Raw genomic sequence first — 20,083 nt, 5'->3', positions numbered from 1 at the left:
GTAGGTGTCACTGAGTAAACTGATACCCCATTTCATGGGTGCACCTTCCATGGGTAAGGCTGAACAGTGCATATACAGTGTACACTGTATGAATGCCCCCAATGCATTTATGCAGTCTAATAAATCCACAGTGGGATTTGAACGTTTTTTTTTTGTTGCTGTTTGTAAAATGTATATTAAAAAAAACTTTAAAAAGTTATATAAACAACATTCCAATTTTTTTTTTTGCATTGTCTAGTCCAAATATGGCATTATTCCACTATGTGTATCCGTTTGGATCAGTTTTAATTGGGGACTTTTATATTGAAGGTGTAACGGATGTGAAATGGCTAGCTAGTTAGCGGTGGTGCGCACTAATAGCCTTTCAATCGGTGACGATTGCTCCGCAAGGGCCGCGGCTTTTGTGGAGCGATGGGTAACGATGCTTCGTGGGTGTCAGTTATTGATGTGTGCAGAGGATCCCTGGTTCGCGCCCGGGTCCGGGCGAGGCGACGGACGCAAGGTTATACTGTTACATTGATGCTGTTGACCCGGATCACTGGTTGCTGCGGAAAAGGAGGAGGTCGAAAGGGGGGTGAGTGTAACGGATGTGAAATGGCTAGTTAGTTAGCGGTGGTGTGCTCTGCTTGTATCAATTCCTCACAAGAAGTAGTTCACGAGTAAAAAGGGGGAAAGCTGTCAGACTTTAATGAAATTTCAACAGTAAAACACTAGAATGTACGGTCAAATATAAAGAAATGTATTTAACATTAATGCTGTAGGTTGCACTGCAGCAACTCTGCTGCCAGTTTAATGCTGTAAATCTAAAGTGCAGAAGATGATGGATGAGCTTCCTCACGTTCTCTCCAGAGGGAAAACAATCGAAATAATACAACACACCTCTGGCCCTGTCTCAACTTTTATTACCTTTTTATTGAATCTGTCAATTCTGAAGCCTGGCTGCTGTTCAGGATCCAGTAGCGTTGAAGAAATATGTCCTCAACTGAAATATAGCTTAACCCACTGTATGTCCTCAATGAACACCATTCTGCATCAAATTATATCATGTTTGAATAAAATGCACATTTCACGTTGTCTACTAAATGAATGAAGGAATAATAAATAAACAAACAAATGAATACATAAATATATACATCATTTTAATTTCATGTCCTGCACCAACAATGGTATCATGTGAATTAATAAATGAATGGAAAACACTTTGATAGAGATGGTTAACCCAGAGCAGAATAACATAATAATAAAATGAACTAACAGTCTTGCCGTAGTTGCATTAACACTGACACTTGTACTGTTCTCACTAGAGATCGTCCGATAATTTTTTTTTTTTAACGCTGATACCGATATCGATTATTGGAGGACCAGAACAATTACAACAATACTGAATGAACACGTTTATTTTAACTTCATATAATACATAAATAAGATTTATTTAGTCTCAAATAAATAATGAAACATGCTCAATTTGGTTTAAATAATGCAAAACACAGTGTTGGAGAAAAAAGTGAAAGTGCAATATGTGCCATGTAAAAAATATAACGTTTAAGTTCCTTGCTCAGAACATGCGAACATATGAAAGCTGGTGGTTCAATATTCCCAGTTCTTCAATATTCCCAGTTAAGAAGTTTTAGGTTGTAGTTATTATAGGAATTATGCCGCGTCGACTATTTCTCTCTATGCCATTGTCACGAACGACTTATGAATAATAGGACCAAGGCGCAGCGTGAGTAGAGTTCCACATTTTAACGACAGTGAAACTTATTAAACAACACAGATATAACGATCGTGCAATACGTAGCACACATAGGCACTCATACAAAACAATATCCCACATCGTAGGTTGGAAAAAGGACACACTAAGTATGATCCCCAATTAGAGGTAACGATTATCAGCTGCCTCCAATTGGGAACCGTACAGACACACCAACATAGAAATATAATACCTAGAAACCCCCCTAGTCACACCCTGACCTATTACACCATAGAGCTCTCTATGGTCAGGGGGCGACAGCCATTTGTATTTCATATACCTTTGACTATTGGATGTTCTAATAGGCTGGCAATACTAAAGTGCCTAATCTCAGGAGTTGATAGGCTTGAAGTCATAAACAGCGCAGTGAATCAAGCATTGCTAAGAGCTGCTGGCAAACGCAGTAAAGTTTGAATGAATGCTTACGAGCATGCTGCTGCCTACCACCGCTCAGTCAGACTGCTCTATCAAATATCAAATCATAGACTTAATAATAATATAATAAACACAGAAATACGAGCCTTTGGTCATTAATATGGTCAAATCCAGAAACTTTCATTTCGAAAACAAAACGTTTATTCTTTCAGTGAAATACGAAACCGTTCTGTATTTTTTGAATTGGTGGCATCCCTAAGTCTAAATATTACTGTTACATTGCACAACCTTCAATGTTATGTCATAATTATGTAAAATTCTGTCAAATTAGTTCGTAACGAGCCAGGCGGCCCAAACTGTTGCATATACCTTGACTCTGCGTGCACTGAACGCAAGAGAAGTGACACAATTTCCCTAGTTAATATTGCCTGCTAATGAATTTATTTTAAGTAAATATGCAGGTTTAAAAAAATATACTTCTGTGTATTGATTTCAAGAAAGGCATTGATGTTTATGGTTAGGTACATTCGTGCAATGATTGTGCTTTTTTTCCGCGAATGTGCTTTTGTTAAATCATCACCCGTTTTGCGAAGTAGGCTGTGATTCAATGATAAATGAACAGGCACCGCATTGATTATATGCAACGCAGGACAAGCTAGTCAACCTAGTAATATCATCAACCATGTGTAGTTAACTAGTGATTATGTGAAGATTGATTGTTTTTTATAAGATAAGTTTAATGCTAGCTAGCAACTTACCTTGGCTCCTTGCTGCACTCGCGTAACAGGTGGTCAGCCTGCCACGCAGTTTCCTTGTGAAATGCAATGTAATTGGCCATAATCGGAGTCCAAAAATGCTGATTACTGATTTTTATGAAAATTGAAATCGGCCCAAATTAATCGGTCAACCTCTAGTTCTCACTAACACTATACTTTACAGAGAGCTACTTTATTGAGGAAAGTTTAACTTGCTACGACTGTGATTTACAGTGCATTCGGAAAGCATTCAGACCCCTTGACTTTTTCCATATTTTTTTTCTTCGTTACAGCCTTATTCTGAAATGTATTAAATTACATTCAATCTACACATAATACCCCATAATGACCAAGCAAAAACAGTTTTTTTTTAGAAATTCTACTAAGCTATATGGAATTGTTTTAAGAAGCTCATACCAAGGATAATTTAGCTATTTGATTTTGAATTTTAAGACCCCTTTAAGTATACAAAATATATTTAAAAATATTATTTGATAAAAAAAAAAAAAAATTGGCCTTACTGCTATTAGCCCATACAAACACATTGAATAACAGATAATCCTCCCCCAAAAAACAAGTTTGTTTGTTCTGAAGTGTCTGTCCTATATATCTGAGAGATATAAGAAAGATCAGGAAATATTTCTAGAATGTTTTTGTACATGTATTTAACCCCTTATTTTCGGCATTAAACAGTCTCCATATATATAATCCATATATTTTTTCAACTGGTACCAGGGGATCTTCAGACGAGTCTTGTGAGACCTGTGGTCATCCTAAAACAAAACAATTGAGTCTCACCTTTCCACAGAGGGGTCATATTAGTGTCTAACTCAAACTGTTGAGACGCTACAGACAGAAGTTGGCAGATGGGATGTACCAACTTCAGACGAGTCCCAAGACACTTGTGGGGGTCTTAGAGCTAAACGGAGAAAACCATCATGTCTGTGAGAGTTTCACCTTTCCATATAGGGGTCATAATAGTTTGTATTTGGGATATCTCATGGTTTGACAAACACCGCTCTAGCTCTGTCACCTTTCACCTCAGATGCAGACGTCCAACATCAGCTGATGCGATGGACTGAGACGCATCCAACGCAAAAAAACAGATATCTCTACCTTAAACTGACTGTTTTTTATGTGGGTTTTGTTATTATGCTAATTACATGTCCGCGAGGGAGCAGACATCGACCTTAGGGGATAAGATGGATGCACTAACTGTAAGTTGCTCTGGACAAGAGCGTCTGTTAAATGACCTAAATGTAAATGTAACTCTCACACCCTGATCCAAAAGGATCACTTGGAGGAGCTGGTCTCCCAGGAGAGGATTCTTGAGAAACCCTGGAAGATGATCATGTTGTTCTCTCATAATAACACTTTGCATTTAAATGTTGTGACACTGGGTGACAAATCTTTCCACTCGTTCCCTGAAAGAAGAGGTGATATGTCTGTAGCCTGTTCCGACAGAAACTCTGTCCTTCATGAAATAAGAGGTGATACTGTTAGTCAGAAGAGACTGCCTAGTGTAGCCTGTTTGTCAGATAGAAAAAATGGATAATACACACAATATACAGTACCAGTCCAAAGTTTGGACGCACCTACTCATTCCAGGGTTTTTCTTTACTTTTACTATTTTCTACATTGTGGAATAACAGTGAAGACATCAAAACTATTAAATAACACATATAGAATCATGTAGTAAGCAAAAAAGTGTTAAACAAATATATTTTATATTTGTATTTGAGATTCTTCAATTCTAGCCACCCTTAGCCTTGATGACAGCTTTGCACACTCTTGGCATTCTCTCAACCAGCCTCATGAGGTAGTCACCTGGAATGCATTTCAATTAACAGGTGTGCCTTGTTAAAAGTTGAATTTCTTTCCTTGTTAATGTGTTTGAGCCAAACAGTTGTGTTGTGACAAGGTAGGGGTGATATACAGAAGATAGCCCTATTTGGTAAAAGACCAATTCCATATTATGGTAAGCAAAGAGAAACGACAGTCCATCATTACTTTAAGACATGAAGGTCAGTCAATCTGAAAAGTTTCAAGAACTTCAAACATTTCTTCAAGTGCAGTCGCAAAATCCATCAAGCACTATGATGAAACTGTCTCTCATGAGGACCGCCACAGGAAAGGAAGACCCAGAGTTACCTCTGCTGCAGAGGATAAGTTCATTAGAGTTACCAGCCTCAGAAATTGCAGCCCAAATAAATGCTTCACAGAGTTCAAGTAACAGACACATCTCAACATCAACTGTTCAAAGGAGACTGCGTGAATCAGGCCTTTGTAACAGTTTAACTTTAGTCCGTCCCCTCACCCCGACCCGGGCGCGAACTAGGGACCCTCTGCACACATCAACAACAGTCACCCACGAAGCATCGTTACCCATCGCTCCACAAAAGCCACGGCCCTTGCAGAGCAAGGGGAACCACTACTTCAAGGTCTCAAAGCGAGTGACGTAACTGATTGAAACGCTATTAGCACGCACCACCGCTAACTAGCTAGCCATTTCACATCCGTTACACTCACCCCCCTTTCGACCTCCTCCTTTTCCGCAGCAACCAGTGATCCGGGTCAACAGCATCAACGTAACAGTATAACTTTACGTCCGTCCCCTTGCCCCGAACCAGGGACCCTCTGCACACATCAACAACAGTCACCCACGAAGCATCGTTACCCATCGCTCCACAAAGGACGCGGCCCTTGCAGAGCAAGGGGAACCACTACATCAAGGTCTCAAAGCGAGTGACGTAACCGATTGAAAGGCTATTAGCGCGCACCACCACTAACTAGCTAGCCATTTCACATCCGTTACACTAGCAATGCTTGATTCACAGCTCAGTTTATGACTTCAAGCCTATCAACTCCTGAGATTAGGCTGGCAATACTAAAGTGCCTATTAGAACATCCAATAGTCAAAGGTATATGAAATACAAATGGCTGTCGCACCCTGACCATAGAGAGCCCTCGGGGTTTGACTAAGAAGGAGAGTGATGGAGTGCTGCGTTAGATGGCCTGGCCTCAACAATCACTCGACCTCAGTTGGATCGCAGAGTGAAGAAAAAGCAGCCAACAAGTGCTCAGCATATGTGGGAACTCCTTCAAGACTGTTGGAAAAACATTTCAGGTGTTTATATTTTGATTTGTTTAACACTTTTTTGATTACTATATGATTCCATGTGTGTTATTTCATAGTTTTGATGTCTTCACTATTATTCTACAATGTAGAAAATAGTAAAATAAAGAAAAACCCTTGAATGAGTAGGTGTGTCCAAACTTTTGACTGGCACTGTTTACACATGTCACAGCACAGGGGAAAACCAACCAATAATACCTCATACAATGATAATGACAGAGTGACACAGAGGTGACTACATAGAAGCCAGTCATCCACATTAGAGGATTTACAATAATCTGTATTCATTCCCAGAGTGAGGAGTGAGTGTGTGCAGGACTGGCTGTGTGTCAGGTAGCAGTTGCCTCTCTGTCGACTACTCCTGTCAGAGTGTAAATAGCTGCCTGGTGCACCAACAAAAAATCTTTACCTTTCCCCCTCTAACTGCCTCAGCCTGTTCAGACAGAAACTCTGTCCATCCTGCGTATTACTTACAGATTTTTTGGCTAAGTAGCCTATGGTATGTCAGATAGTATTGTTTAAAAGAGATATGACTAATTCCTCTCCTTTCATCCTCCTCTTTACAGTATTTCAACAGTGACCAGGGAGAAGTGTCATTGATTTGAATGGGATCCAAATATTGATCATAACAAACTGTTAGGCAATCTATCAAAACAGCCTTGAAAATCAATGTTGAATGTATGACACCGGCACAACACAACAATAACCACATCACAACAACAACCACTGCAAAGTCTTCAGAACGAAAATACTCTATGTATTCTAGTGTTGGAGTTGACTGAAAGATCTCAGAGTAGTCATAGTTTGGTTTATTTTCATTGGAGTTGCACATGTTTTGTAGGTACAGGCTCAAGCACATCCGGACGCTGCATGTGTGTGGGGTTGTGTGAGTTGTGTTGTGAGGTGTCAGCATGGTTTTGATAAGACAACCCCCTGACACACCTTGAGGCAAGCAAGTCCAGTTCACGTGAACAGGTGATAAACAGTAGAAAAACACACTGAACCAGTTTGTGTGTGAGGTTTAGAAATGTACATAAAAAAAAAAAACATTTGATAAGTTTTGTCATAATGTACCGAAACAGCTTATGTTTCTACATCGACTGGTAAGCCAAGGAGAGTGGTCTGCTTCCGTCATTAAAATGCACTTACGTACGTCTGTGTATTTCTAAATATATCAGACCAGATATGTGGACTGTACTCTGCTGCGTCCTTCTATAGGTCACTTCACCTGTTCACGCAATAACTCCATCTAAACTCTGGCACAGAAATTGTGTTTCATTAGTGCCAAAATGTAAATTGCTTCAGAAATATTAAAGCTGCTTGAAATGCCAGCCGTCTTAAATCAAACACACTAAGTAAATCAGAGCTCTCTATTTAATCAACTTTTTTTTAAAATCAACTAAATGAGCTTTGCTTATGACATGGATTATTTTTATGCAATATAGCAGCCTTGCATCAAATGTGTGTGTGTGTGTGTGTGTGTGTTGAAAGAATGCAATATTGCACAATGTTGCTTGAGCAATAATGACAGTTAGTTAGAATTAAAACCGGAAGTACCAAGGACCTGCTGTCCTCTTCATGTTCCAGCTTCCTGAAAAAGGAATGGAGTATCTTAAATAATACCACAATAACCTCCCTCCTCCCCCCCGACATTAAAAAAAGAAAATAAATAATCATAAAATAATAATAATACAAAATTGACTTTTGTTATCTAACACACAGTTACCCCCCCACCCCCCACTATTATCTCTGACTTTATGATACTTTATTGAGGAAAAATGTACTTACTATGACTGAGATATGTGATTGTCCCACTTAGCTATCTTAAGATGAACTGTAAGTGGCTTTGGATAACACTAAAGGACAAACATGTAAAAAGTAAAAAGTTACATTACAGATAACACATGACCTGACCAAGACAAATTAGCCCCTATCCATGACATTATAACAGATTATTGACATGACAATTTATCATGGTGGAATGGGAATTGCTGTGAAGGATCCTCCAGAACCGGTATTACAGCATGTACTGTATTCCAGGTTAGTACTGTACATGCAGGTATTATCGTAACCATTTCTCTCCTGCAGGGTGTGACTGCTGGGATTTATAGCAGTTTTTCCCGCAGTAATCATGTTCCAACGGACTTCTTCCATCACCCCCAGGCCTGAACCTGTACAGCTAGTGCATGGCAGCTATTTACCGTAGGGATTTATGATGTCAGGTCACCAGTGTGTGATCATTAATGTAACAGCAAGTCAAACAGGTGTGTATGTGTCATGTCCGACTCTGACTTTAAATGGTGACAAATGGGTGAAAGTACCTGGTAAATACACTACATGACCAAAAGTATGTGGACACCTGCTCGTTGAATATCTCATTCCAAAATCATGGGCATTAATATGGAGTTGGTCCCCCTTTTGCTGCTATAACAGCCTCCACTCTTCTGGGAAGGTATACCACTAGATGCTGGAACATTGCTGCAGGGACTTGCTTCCATTCAGCCACAAGAGCATTAGTGAGGTCGGGCACTGATGTTGGGTGATTAGGCCTGACTCGCAGTCGGCATTGCGCATGGTGATCTTAGTCTTGGAAACCCATTTCTGAAGCTCCCAATGAATAGCTTTTGTGCTGACGTTGCTTCAAGAGGCAGTTTGGAACTCGGTGGTGAGGATAGACGATAAGAGCTTCGGCACTTTGACATCCCGCTCTGTGAGCTTGAGTGGCCTACCACTCTGCAGCTGAGCCGTTGTTGCTCCTAGATGTTTCCACTTCACAATAACAGTACTTACAGTTGACCGGGGCAGCTCTAGCAGTGCAGAAATTTGACAAACTGACTTGTTGGAATGGTGGCATACTATGACGGTGCCACATTTATAGTCAATGAGCTTTTCAGTGAGACCATTTTATGCCAATGTTTGTCTATGGAGATTGCACGGCAGTATACTGGATTTTATACACCTGTCAGCAATGGGTGTGGCTGAAATAGCCAAATCCACTAATTTGAAGGGGTGTCCACATACTTTTGTATATACAGTATCAGTCAACAGTTTGGACACATCTACTCATTCAAGGGTTTTTCTTTTTTTTTATGACTATTTTCTACATTGTAGAATAATAGTGAAGACATCAAAAGACATGAAGGTCAGTCAATCCAGAAAATTAGACAGCATCTGTCTGTGGTGGCAAATAAACAGCCACGAAAAGTATAGCTTAAAACTCTCTAGGCAAGTAGTATGGCCTGCAATTTATCACATTATACTCTACTTCAGGCGAGCAAAATCTAGAGACTTCCTTAGATTTCGTGCACCACCAGCTGTTGTTTACAAATATGCACAGACCGCCCCCGGAGTGTGCTGTTCTATCTTGCCGGTGTAGCGTATATCCCGCTAGCTGAATATCCATGTCGTCATTCAGCCACGATTCTGTGAAACATAGGATATTACAGTTTTTGATGTCCCGTTGGTAGGATATTCGTGATCGTACCTCGTCTAATTTATTGTCCAATGATTGCACGTTGGAGAGTAATATTGACGGTAACGGCAGCTTTCCCACTCACCTCCTCTGGGTCCTGACCAGGCATCCGGCTCTTTGTCCTCTGTACCTGCGTTGCTTCCTCTTGCAAATAACGGGGACATCGGCCCTGTGGGGTGTTTGGAGAATGTCTTGTCCTTGTTGTAGAAAAAATCTTTGTCTAATCCGAGGTGAGTGATCGCTGTCCTGATACCCAGAAGCTCTTTTTTGCTGTAAGATACGGTGTCAGAAACATTATGTACAAAATAAGTTACAAATAACGCGAAAACCCCCCACATAATAGCACAATTGGTTGGGCGCCGGTAAAACTGCTGCTATTTCTTCCGGCGCCATTGTTGAGTGCCTCTTTGCTTGACGTCATGGGAAAATCAAAAGAAGTCAGCCAAGACCTCAGAAAAAAAATTGTAGACCTCCACAAGTCTGGTTCATCCTTGGGAGCAATTTCCAAATGCCTGAAGGTACCACGTTCATCTGTACAAACAATAGTACGTGTATAAACACCATGGGACCACGCAGCCATCATACCGCTCAGGAAGGAGATGCGTTCTGTCTCCTAGAGATGAACGTACTTTGGTGCGAAAAGTGCAAATCAATCGCAGAACAACAGCAAAGGACCTTGTGAAGATGCTGGAGGAAACAGGTACAAAAGCATCTATATCCACAGTAAAACGAGTCCTATATCGACATAACCTGAAAGGTCGCTCAGCAAGGAAGAAGCCACTGCTCCAAAACTGCCATAAAAAAGCCAGACTACAGTTTGCAACTAACTGCACATGGGGACAAAAATCGTACTTTTTGGAGAAATGTCCTCTGGTCTGATGAAACAAAAATAGAACTGTGTGGCCATAATGACCATCGTTAGGTTTGGAGGAAAAAGGGGGAGGCTTGCAAGCCGAAGAACACCATCCCAACCGTGAAGCACGGGGGTGGCAGCATCATGTTGTGGGGGTGCTTTGCTGCAACAGGGACTGGTGCACTTCACAAAGTACAGTGGGGAGAACAAGTATTTGATACACTGCCGATTTTGCAGGTTTTCCTACTTACAAAGCATGTAGAGGTCTGTCATTTTTATCATAGGTACACTTCAACTGTGAGAGACGGAATCTAAAACAAAAATCCAGAAAATCACATTGTATGATTTTTAAATAATTAATTTGCATTTTATTGCATGACATAAGTATTTGATCACCTACCAACCAGTAAGAATTCCGGCTCTCACAGACCTGTTAGTTTTTCTTTAAGAAGCCCTCCTGTTCTCCACTCATTACCTGTATTAACTGCACCTGTTTGAACTCGTTACCTGTATAAAAGACACCTGTCCACACACTCAATCAAACAGATTCCAACCTCTCCACAATGGCCAAGACCAGAGAGCTGTGTAAGGACATCAGGGATAAAATTGTAGACCTGCACAAGGCTGGGATGGGCTACAGGACAATAGGCAAGCAGCTTGGTGAGAAGGAAACAACTGTTGGCGCAATTATTAGAAAATGGAAGAAGTTCAAGATGACGGTCAATCACCCTCGGTCTGGGGCTCCATGCAAGATTTCACCTCGTGGGGCATCAATGATCATGAGGAAGGTGAGGGATCAGCCCAGAACTACACGGCAGGACCTGGTCAATGACCTGAAGAGAGCTGGGACCACAGTCTCAAAGAAAACCATTAGTAACACACTACGCCGTCATGGATTAAAATCCTGCAGCGCACGCAAGGTCCCCCTGCTTAAGCCAGTGCATGTCCAGGCCCGTCTGAAGTTTGCCAATGACCATCTGGATGATCCAGAGGAGGAATGGGAGAAGGTCATGTGGTCTGATGAGACAAAAATAGAGCTTTTTGGTCTAACTCCACTCGCCGTGTTTGGAGGAAGAAGAAGTATGAGTACAACCCCAAGAACACCATCCCAACCGTGAAGCATGGAGGTGGAAACATCATTCTTTGGGGATGCTTTTCTGCAAAGGGGACAGGACGACTGCACCGTATTGAGGGGAGGATGGATGGGGCCATGTATCGCGAGATCTTGGCCAACAACCTCCTTCCCTCAGTAAGAGCATTGAAGATGGGTCGTGGCTGGGTCTTCCAGCATGACAACGACACGAAGCACACAGCCATGGCAACTAAGGAGTGGCTCCGTAAGAAGCATCTCAAGGTCCTGGAGTGGCCTAGCCAGTCTCCAGACCTGAACCCAATAGAAAATCTTTGGAGGGAGCTGAAAGTCCGTATTGCCCAGCGACAGCCCCGAAACCTGAAGGATCTGGAGAAGATCTGTAGGGAGGAGTGGGCCAAAATCCCTGCTGCAGTGTGTGCAAACCTAGTCAAGAACTACAGGAAACGTATGATCTCTGTAATTGCAAACAAAGGTTTCTGTACCAAATATTAAGTTCTGCTTTTCTGATGTATCAAATACTTATGTCATGCAATAAAATGCAAATTAATTACTTAAAAATCATACAATGTGATTTTCTGGATTTTTGTTTTAGATTCCGTCTCTCATAGTTGAAGTGTACCTATGATAAAAATTACAGACCTCTACATGCTTTGTAAGTAGGAAAACCTGCAAAATCGGCAGTGTATCAAATACTTGTTCTCCCCACTGTAGATGGCATCATGAGGAATGAAAATTATGTGGATATATTGAAGCAACATCTCAAGACATCAGTCAGGAAGTTAAAGCTTGGTTGCAAATGGGTCTTCCAAATGGACAATGACCCCAAGCATACTTCCAAAGTTGTGGCAAAATGGCTTAAGGACAACAAAGTCAAGGTATTGGAGTGGCCATCACAAAGCCCTGACCTCAATTCCATAGAAAAATGGTGGGCAGAACTGAAAAGCGTATGCAACTAAGAAGGCCTACAAACTTGACTCAGTTACACCAGCTCTGTCAGCAGGAATGGACCAAAATTCACCCAACTTATTGTGGGAAGCTTGTGGAAGGCTACCCGAAACGTTTGACCCAAGTTAAACAATTTAAAGGCAATGCTAACAAATACTAATTGAGTGTATGTAAACCTCTGACCAACTGGGAATGTGATGAAATAAATAAAAGCTGAAATAAATAATTATCTCTACTATTATTCTGACAGGAGAATGATGGAGTGCTGCATCAGATGACCTGGCCTCCACAATCACCTGACCTCAACCCATTTGAGATGAGTTGGACCGCATAGTGAAGGAAGAGCAACCAACAAGTGCTTCGCATAGGTGGGAACTCCTTCAAGACTGTTGGAAAAACATTCCAGGTGAAGCTGGTTGAGAGAATGCCAAGAGTGTGCAAATATGTCATCAAGGCAAGGGTGGCTACTTTGAAGAATCTCAAATATAAAATATATTTTGATTTGTACCTTTATTTACCCACTGCCCCAGACGCTAGGAGAGGATGGAGACCGAGCCAGCTGTACTGCCCCAGACGCTAGGAGAGGATGGAGACCGAGCCAGCTGTACTGCCCCAGACGCTAGGAGAGGATGGAGACCGAGCCAGCTGTACTGCCCCAGATGCTAGGGGAGGATGGAGACAGAGACAGCTTACGGGTGGCTACTTTGAAGAATCTCAAATATAAAATATATTTTGATTTGTTTAACACATTTTTGATTACTACATGATTCCATATGTGTGATTTAGTAGTTTTGATGTCTTCACTATTATTGTACGATGTAGACGATAGCAAAAACAAAGAAACGCTTGAATGAGTTGGTGTGTCCAAACTTTTGACTGGTACTGTATAGTGTATATCTATGCTATCATGCACAACATAACAAACTGTTTTTTTAAACCTTTATTTACCCACGTTTATTGAAACCTAGCGACATAAAGTACATTAGCATAAAATAACAATCCCTGACAGGTTTATGGAGGATCCCACCACCATGGAGACAGAGCCAGCTGTACAGCCCCAGACGCTAGGAGAGGATGGAGACCGAGCCAGCTGTACTGCCCCAGACGCTATGGGAGGATGGAGACAGAGCCAGCTGTACTGCCCCAGATGCTAGGGGAGGATGGAGACAGAGCCAGCTGTACTGCCCCAGATGCTAGGGGAGGATGGAGACCGAGCCAGCTGTACTGCCCCAGACGCTATGGGAGGATGGAGACAGAGCCAGCTATACTGCCCCAGACGCTATGGGAGGATGGAGACAGAGCCAGCTATACTGCCCCAGACGCTAGGGGAGGATGGAGACCGAGCCAGCTGTACTGCCCCAGACGCTAGGGGAGGATGGAGACCGAGCCAGCTGTACTGCCCCAGACGCTATGGGAGGATGGAGACCGAGCCAGCTGTACTGCCCCAGACGCTAGGGGAGGATGGAGACAGGGACAGCTGTACTGCCCCAGACGCTAGGAGAGGATGGAGACCGAGCCAGCTGTACTGCCCCAGACGCTAGGGGAGGATGGAGACAGGGCCAGCTGTACTGCCCCAGACGCTAGGAGAGGATGGAGACAGAGCCAGCTATACTGCCCCAGACGCTAGGGGAGGATGGAGACAGGGCCAGCTGTACTGCCCCAGGCGCTAGGGGAGGATGGAGACAGAGCCAGCTGTACTGCCCCAGACGCTATGGGAGGATGGAGACAGAGCCAGCTATACTGCCCCAGACGCTAGGGGAGGATGGAGACCGATCCAGCTATACTGCCCCAGACGCTAGGGGAGGATGGAGACAGAGCCAGCTATACTGCCCCAGACGCTATGGGAGGATGGAGACCGAGCCAGCTGTACTGCCCCAGACGCTAGGGGAGGATGGAGACAGGGCCAGCTGTACTGCCCCAGACGCTAGGAGAGGATGGAGACCGAGCCAGCTGTACTGCCCCAGACGCTAGGGGAGGATGGAGACAGGGCCAGCTGTACTGCCCCAGACGCTAGGAGAGGATGGAGACAGAGCCAGCTATACTGCCCCAGACGCTAGGGGAGGATGGAGACAGGGCCAGCTGTACTGCCCCAGGCGCTAGGGGAGGATGGAGACAGAGCCAGCTGTACTGCCCCAGACGCTATGGGAGGATGGAGACAGAGCCAGCTATACTGCCCCAGACGCTAGGGGAGGATGGAGACCGAGCCAGCTATACTGCCCCAGACGCTAGGGGAGGATGGAGACAGAGCCAGCTATACTGCCCCAGACGCTATGGGAGGATGGAGACCGAGCCAGCTGTACTGCCCCAGACGCTAGGGGAGGATGGAGACCGAGCCAGCTGTACTGCCCCAGACGCTAGGGGAGGATGGAGACAGAGCCAGCTATACTGCCCCAGACGCTAGGGGAGGATGGAGACCGAGCCAGCTATACTGCCCCAGACGCTAGGGGAGGATGGAGACCGAGTCAGCTATACTGCCCCAGACGCTAGGGGAGGATGGAGACCGAGCCATCTGTACTGCCCCAGACGCTAGGAGAGGATGGAGACCGAGCCAGCTATACTGCCCCAGACGCTAGGGGAGGATGGAGACAGGGCCAGCTGTACTGCCCCAGACGCTAGGGGAGGATGGAGACAGGGCCAGCTGTACTGCCCCAGACGCTAGGAGAGGATGGAGACCGAGCCAGCTGTACTGCCCCAGACGCTAGGGGAGGATGGAGACAGGGCCAGCTGTACTGCCCCAGACGCTAGGAGAGGATGGAGACAGAGCCAGCTATACTGCCCCAGACGCTAGGGGAGGATGGAGACAGGGCCAGCTGTACTGCCCCAGGCGCTAGGGGAGGATGGAGACAGAGCCAGCTGTACTGCCCCAGACGCTATGGGAGGATGGAGACAGAGCCAGCTATACTGCCCCAGACGCTAGGGGAGGATGGAGACCGAGCCAGCTATACTGCCCCAGACGCTAGGGGAGGATGGAGACAGAGCCAGCTATACTGCCCCAGACGCTATGGGAGGATGGAGACCGAGCCAGCTGTACTGCCCCAGACGCTAGGGGAGGATGGAGACCGAGCCAGCTGTACTGCCCCAGACGCTAGGGGAGGATGGAGACAGAGCCAGCTATACTGCCCCAGACGCTAGGGGAGGATGGAGACCGAGCCAGCTATACTGCCCCAGACGCTAGGGGAGGATGGAGACCGAGTCAGCTATACTGCCCCAGACGCTAGGGGAGGATGGAGACCGAGCCATCTGTACTGCCCCAGACGCTAGGAGAGGATGGAGACCGAGCCAGCTATACTGCCCCAGACGCTAGGGGAGGATGGAGACAGGGCCAGCTGTACTGCCCCAGACGCTAGGGGAGGATGGAGACAGGGCCAGCTGTACTGCCCCAGACGCTAGGAGAGGATGGAGACCGAGCCAGCTGTACTGCCCCAGATGCTATGGGAGGATGGAGACAGAGCCAGCTGTACTGCCCCAGATGCTAGGGGAGGATGGAGACAGAGACAGCTTTATTATAATAGATATGAGGGATGGTCGGTGGTCATCACCATTTAACAATATCTCTATGGTCATGATGAACTAACAGCTAGGTCTGGAAACTTGCTCTGCAGCTGTGTTTAAGAGGGAATCAGCCATTACCCCACTAATGGTGCTCAACCTCTTGTTGTGGGAAAAATAATAAGATGAATATCAGGAGATAGTTATTTTTAAAGTTCTATTGGAGCTATCATCAGTTGTATGTTCGTGCAAAGATCAATACCCCCTGGACTGACACCTAAAGAGAGCTTCTCTGTAGCTGTGTTCAAGAGAGAGTCAGCCACTACCCACCCATGGGTCCTAACCCACCGTTTGGGAAATCTAATAAGGCCTAACATTAGTATCAGGATATTTGGGCGATTTTCGTTGGAACTATCAGGTATTTTCCCACAAAGATCATAGTCTCCCTGGACCATGTGTATGTTGGATGCCACTGCAGCGGAAATGTCTGTTCTGACCTCTGCACTGATCATCTACACTTCTGACTGGAAATGAAACCTTTCATTCATGGACATTCATTCCATTTATGTGAAATGTTTTGAGACAGGCCTAGATCAGATGTCTGACGCCTCTCTGTATCTCTGGATCGGTGTCTCAGCTTCACTCCTCCATCAGTCTGGGCTCTCAGCTTCACTCCTCCATCAGTCTGGGCTCTCAGCTTCACTCCTCCATCAGTCTGGGCTCTCAGCTTCACTCCTCCATCAGTCTGGGCTCTCAGCTTCACTCCTCCATCAGTCTGGGCTCTCAGCTTCACTCCTCCATCAGTCTGGGCTCTCAGCTTCACTCCTCCAGTGGTCTGGGCTCTCAGCTTCACTCCTCCATCGGTCTGGGCTCTCATGTTCACTCCTCCAGTGGTCTGGGCTCTCAGCTTCACTCCTCCATCAGTCTGGGCTCTCAGCTTCACTCCTCCATCAGTCTGGGCTCTCAGCTTCACTCCTCCATCAGTCTGGGCTCTCAGCTTCACTCCTCCATCAGTCTGGGCTCTCAGCTTCACTCCTCCATCAGTCTGGGCTCTCAGCTTCACTCCTCCATCAGTCTGGGCTCTCAGCTTCACTCCTCCAGTGGTCTGGGCTCTCAGCTTCACTCCTCCATCGGTCTGGGCTCTCATGTTCACTCCTCCAGTGGTCTGGGCTCTCAGCTTCACTCCTCCAGTGGTCTGGGCTCTCAGCTTCACTCCTCCAGCGGTCTGGGCTCTCAGCTTCATTCCTCCATCAGTCTGGGCTCTCAGCTTCACTCCTCCAGTGGTCTGGGCTCTCAGCTTCACTCCTCCAGTGGTCTGGGCTCTCAGCTTCACTCCTCCAGTGGTCTGGGCTCTCAGCTTCACGCCTCCAGCGGTCTGGGCTCTCAGCTTCACTCCATCAGTCTGGGCTCTCAGCTTCACTCCATCAGTCTGGGCTCTCAGCTTCTCTCCTCCAGTGGTCTGGGCTCTCAGCTTCACTCCTCCAGTGGTCTGGGCTCTCAGCTTCACTCCTCCAGTGGTCTGGGCTCTCAGCTTCACTCCTCCATCAGTCTGGGCTCTCAGCTTCACTCCTCCATCAGTCTGGGCTCTCAGCTTCACTCCTCCATCAGTCTGGGCTCTCAGCTTCACTCCTCCATCAGTCTGGGCTCTCAGCTTCACTCCTCCATCAGTCTGGGCTCTCAGCTTCACTCCTCCATCAGTCTGGGCTCTCAGCTTCACTCCTCCATCAGTCTGGGCTCTCAGCTTCACTCCTCCATCAGTCTGGGCTCTCAGCTACACTCCATTAGTCTGGGCTCCTAGCTTCACTCCTCCAATAGTCTGGGCTCTCAGCTTCACTCCTCCATTAGTCTGGGCTCCTAGCTTCACTCCTCCATCAGTCTGGGCTCTCAGCTTCACTCCTCCAGTGGTCTGGGCTCTCAGCTTCACTCCTCCAGTGGTCTGGGCTCTCAGCTTCACTCCTCCAGCGGTCTGGGCTCTCAGCTTCACTCCTCCATCAGTCTGGGCTCTCAGCTTCACTCCTCCATCGGTCTGGGCTCTCAGCTTCACTCCTCCAGTGGTCTGGGCTCTCAGCTTCACTCCTCCAGTGGTCTGGGCTCTCAGCTTCACTCCTCCATCAGTCTGGGCTCTCAGCTTCACTCCTCCAGCGGTCTGGGCTCTCAGCTTCATTCCTCCATCAGTCTGGGCTCTCAGCTTCACTCCTCCAGTGGTCTGGGCTCTCAGCTTCACTCCTCCAGTGGTCTGGGCTCTCAGCTTCACTCCTCCAGTGGTCTGGGCTCTCAGCTTCACGCCTCCAGCGGTCTGGGCTCTCAGCTTCACTCCATCAGTCTGGGCTCTCAGCTTCTCTCCTCCAGTGGTCTGGGCTCTCAGCTTCACTCCTCCAGTGGTCTGGGCTCTCAGCTTCACTCCTCCAGTGGTCTGGGCTCTCAGCTTCACTCCTCCAGTGGTCTGGGCTCTCAGCTTCACTCCTCCAGTGGTCTGGGCTCTCAGCTTCACTCCTCCATCAGTCTGGGCTCTCAGCTTCACTCCTCCATCAGTCTGGGCTCTCAGCTTCACTCCTCCATCAGTCTGGGCTCTCAGCTTCACTCCTCCATCAGTCTGGGCTCTCAGCTTCACTCCTCCATCAGTCTGGGCTCTCAGCTTCACTCCTCCATCAGTCTGGGCTCTCAGCTTCACTCCTCCATCAGTCTGGGCTCTCAGCTACACTCCATTAGTCTGGGCTCCTAGCTTCACTCCTCCAATAGTCTGGGCTCTCAGCTTCACTCCTCCATTAGTCTGGGCTCCTAGCTTCACTCCTCCATCAGTCTGGGCTCTCAGCTTCACTCCTCCAGTGGTCTGGGCTCTCAGCTTCACTCCTCCAGTGGTCTGGGCTCTCAGCTTCACTCCTCCAGCGGTCTGGGCTCTCAGCTTCACTCCTCCATCAGTCTGGGCTCTCAGCTTCACTCCTCCATCGGTCTGGGCTCTCAGCTTCACTCCTCCATCAGTCTGGGCTCTCAGCTTCACTCCTCCATCAGTCTGGGCTCTCAGCTTCACTCCTCCAGTGGTCTGGGCTCTCAGCTTCACTCCTCCAGTGGTCTGGGCTCTCAGCTTCACTCCTCCAGTGGTCTGGGCTCTCAGCTTCACTCCTCCAGCGGTCTGGGCTCTCAGCTTCACTCCTCCAGTGGTCTGGGCTCTCAGCTTCACTCCATTAGTCTGGGCTCTCAGCTTCACTCCTCCAGCGGTCTGGGCTCTCAGCTTCACTCCTCCAGCGGTCTGGGCTCTCAGCTTCACTCCTCCAGCGGTCTGGGCTCTCAGCTTCACTCCTCCAGTGGTCTGGGCTCTCAGCTTCACTCCTCCAGTGGTCTGGGCTCTCAGCTTCACTCCATTAGTCTGGGCTCTCAGCTTCACTCCTCCAGCGGTCTGGGCTCTCAGCTTCACTCCTCCAGCGGTCTGGGCTCTCAGCTTCACTCCTCCAGTGGTCTGGGCTCTCAGCTTCACTCCTCCAGTGGTCTGGGCTCTCAGCTTCACTCCTCCAGTGGTCTGGGCTCTCAGCTTCACTCCTCCATCAGTCTGGGCTCTCAGCTTCACTCCTCCATCAGTCTGGGCTCTCAGCTTCACTCCTCCATCAGTCTGGGCTCTCAGCTTCACTCCATTAGTCTGGGCTCTCAGCTTCACTCCTCCAGCGGTCTGGGCTCTCAGCTTCACTCCTCCAGTGGTCTGGGCTCTCAGCTTCACTCCTCCAGTGGTCTGGGCTCTCAGCTTCACTCCTCCAGTGGTCTGGGCTCTCAGCTTCACTCCTCCAGTGGTCTGGGCTCTCAGCTTCACTCCTCCAGCGGTCTGGGCTCTCAGCTTCACTCCATTAGTCTGGGGTTGATGACAGCGCTGACAGAGACCCTGGGGGTTCAACAGGTACTAATCCAGGCACTTGTCATATCCTGTTTGGACTTCTGCAACTCTGTTGGCTGGACTCACCGCTTGTGTCATCAGTGTGTGTGTGTGTGTGTGTATGTATAGGGAGTGGTGTGTATTGCTCAACTACCTATAAAGCCTGCCAGGGGGCTTGGAGGGAGAAGTGAAACAGACAAACGTCTTACTCAATCAGTTACTTCTACACAAACACACTTTCACTGTCTGTAGTATCAGCAGCACGAGCTCTACAATATGTGCTCAAGGCAATGGAGCCTAACTGAAATCTATAGGCTTAAACCATCACTAGTCAGAGGCTACGGATGCACCCACCT

The 20,083-nt window shown here is 46.6% G+C and overlaps 1 long non-coding RNA gene across 1 annotated transcript; it reads left to right on the top strand.

Annotated features, from left to right (window-relative positions):
• Positions 1 to 386: 386 nt before the first annotated feature.
• Positions 387 to 13,234, top strand: LOC139549497 (uncharacterized). Its single transcript, XR_011669892.1, has 3 exons — positions 387 to 574; positions 12,630 to 12,785; positions 12,910 to 13,234. It is a non-coding gene; the product is annotated as an uncharacterized lncRNA (long non-coding RNA).
• The last annotated feature ends 6,849 nt before the right edge of the window (positions 13,235 to 20,083 follow it).

Source organism: Salvelinus alpinus, chromosome 22 (genome assembly GCF_045679555.1).
Source record: "Salvelinus alpinus chromosome 22, SLU_Salpinus.1, whole genome shotgun sequence".
Classification (NCBI taxonomy): domain Eukaryota; kingdom Metazoa; phylum Chordata; class Actinopteri; order Salmoniformes; family Salmonidae; genus Salvelinus; species Salvelinus alpinus.
The sequence above is the reverse complement of the archived record's forward strand: the minus strand, read 5'-3'. Positions and strand labels throughout refer to the sequence as shown.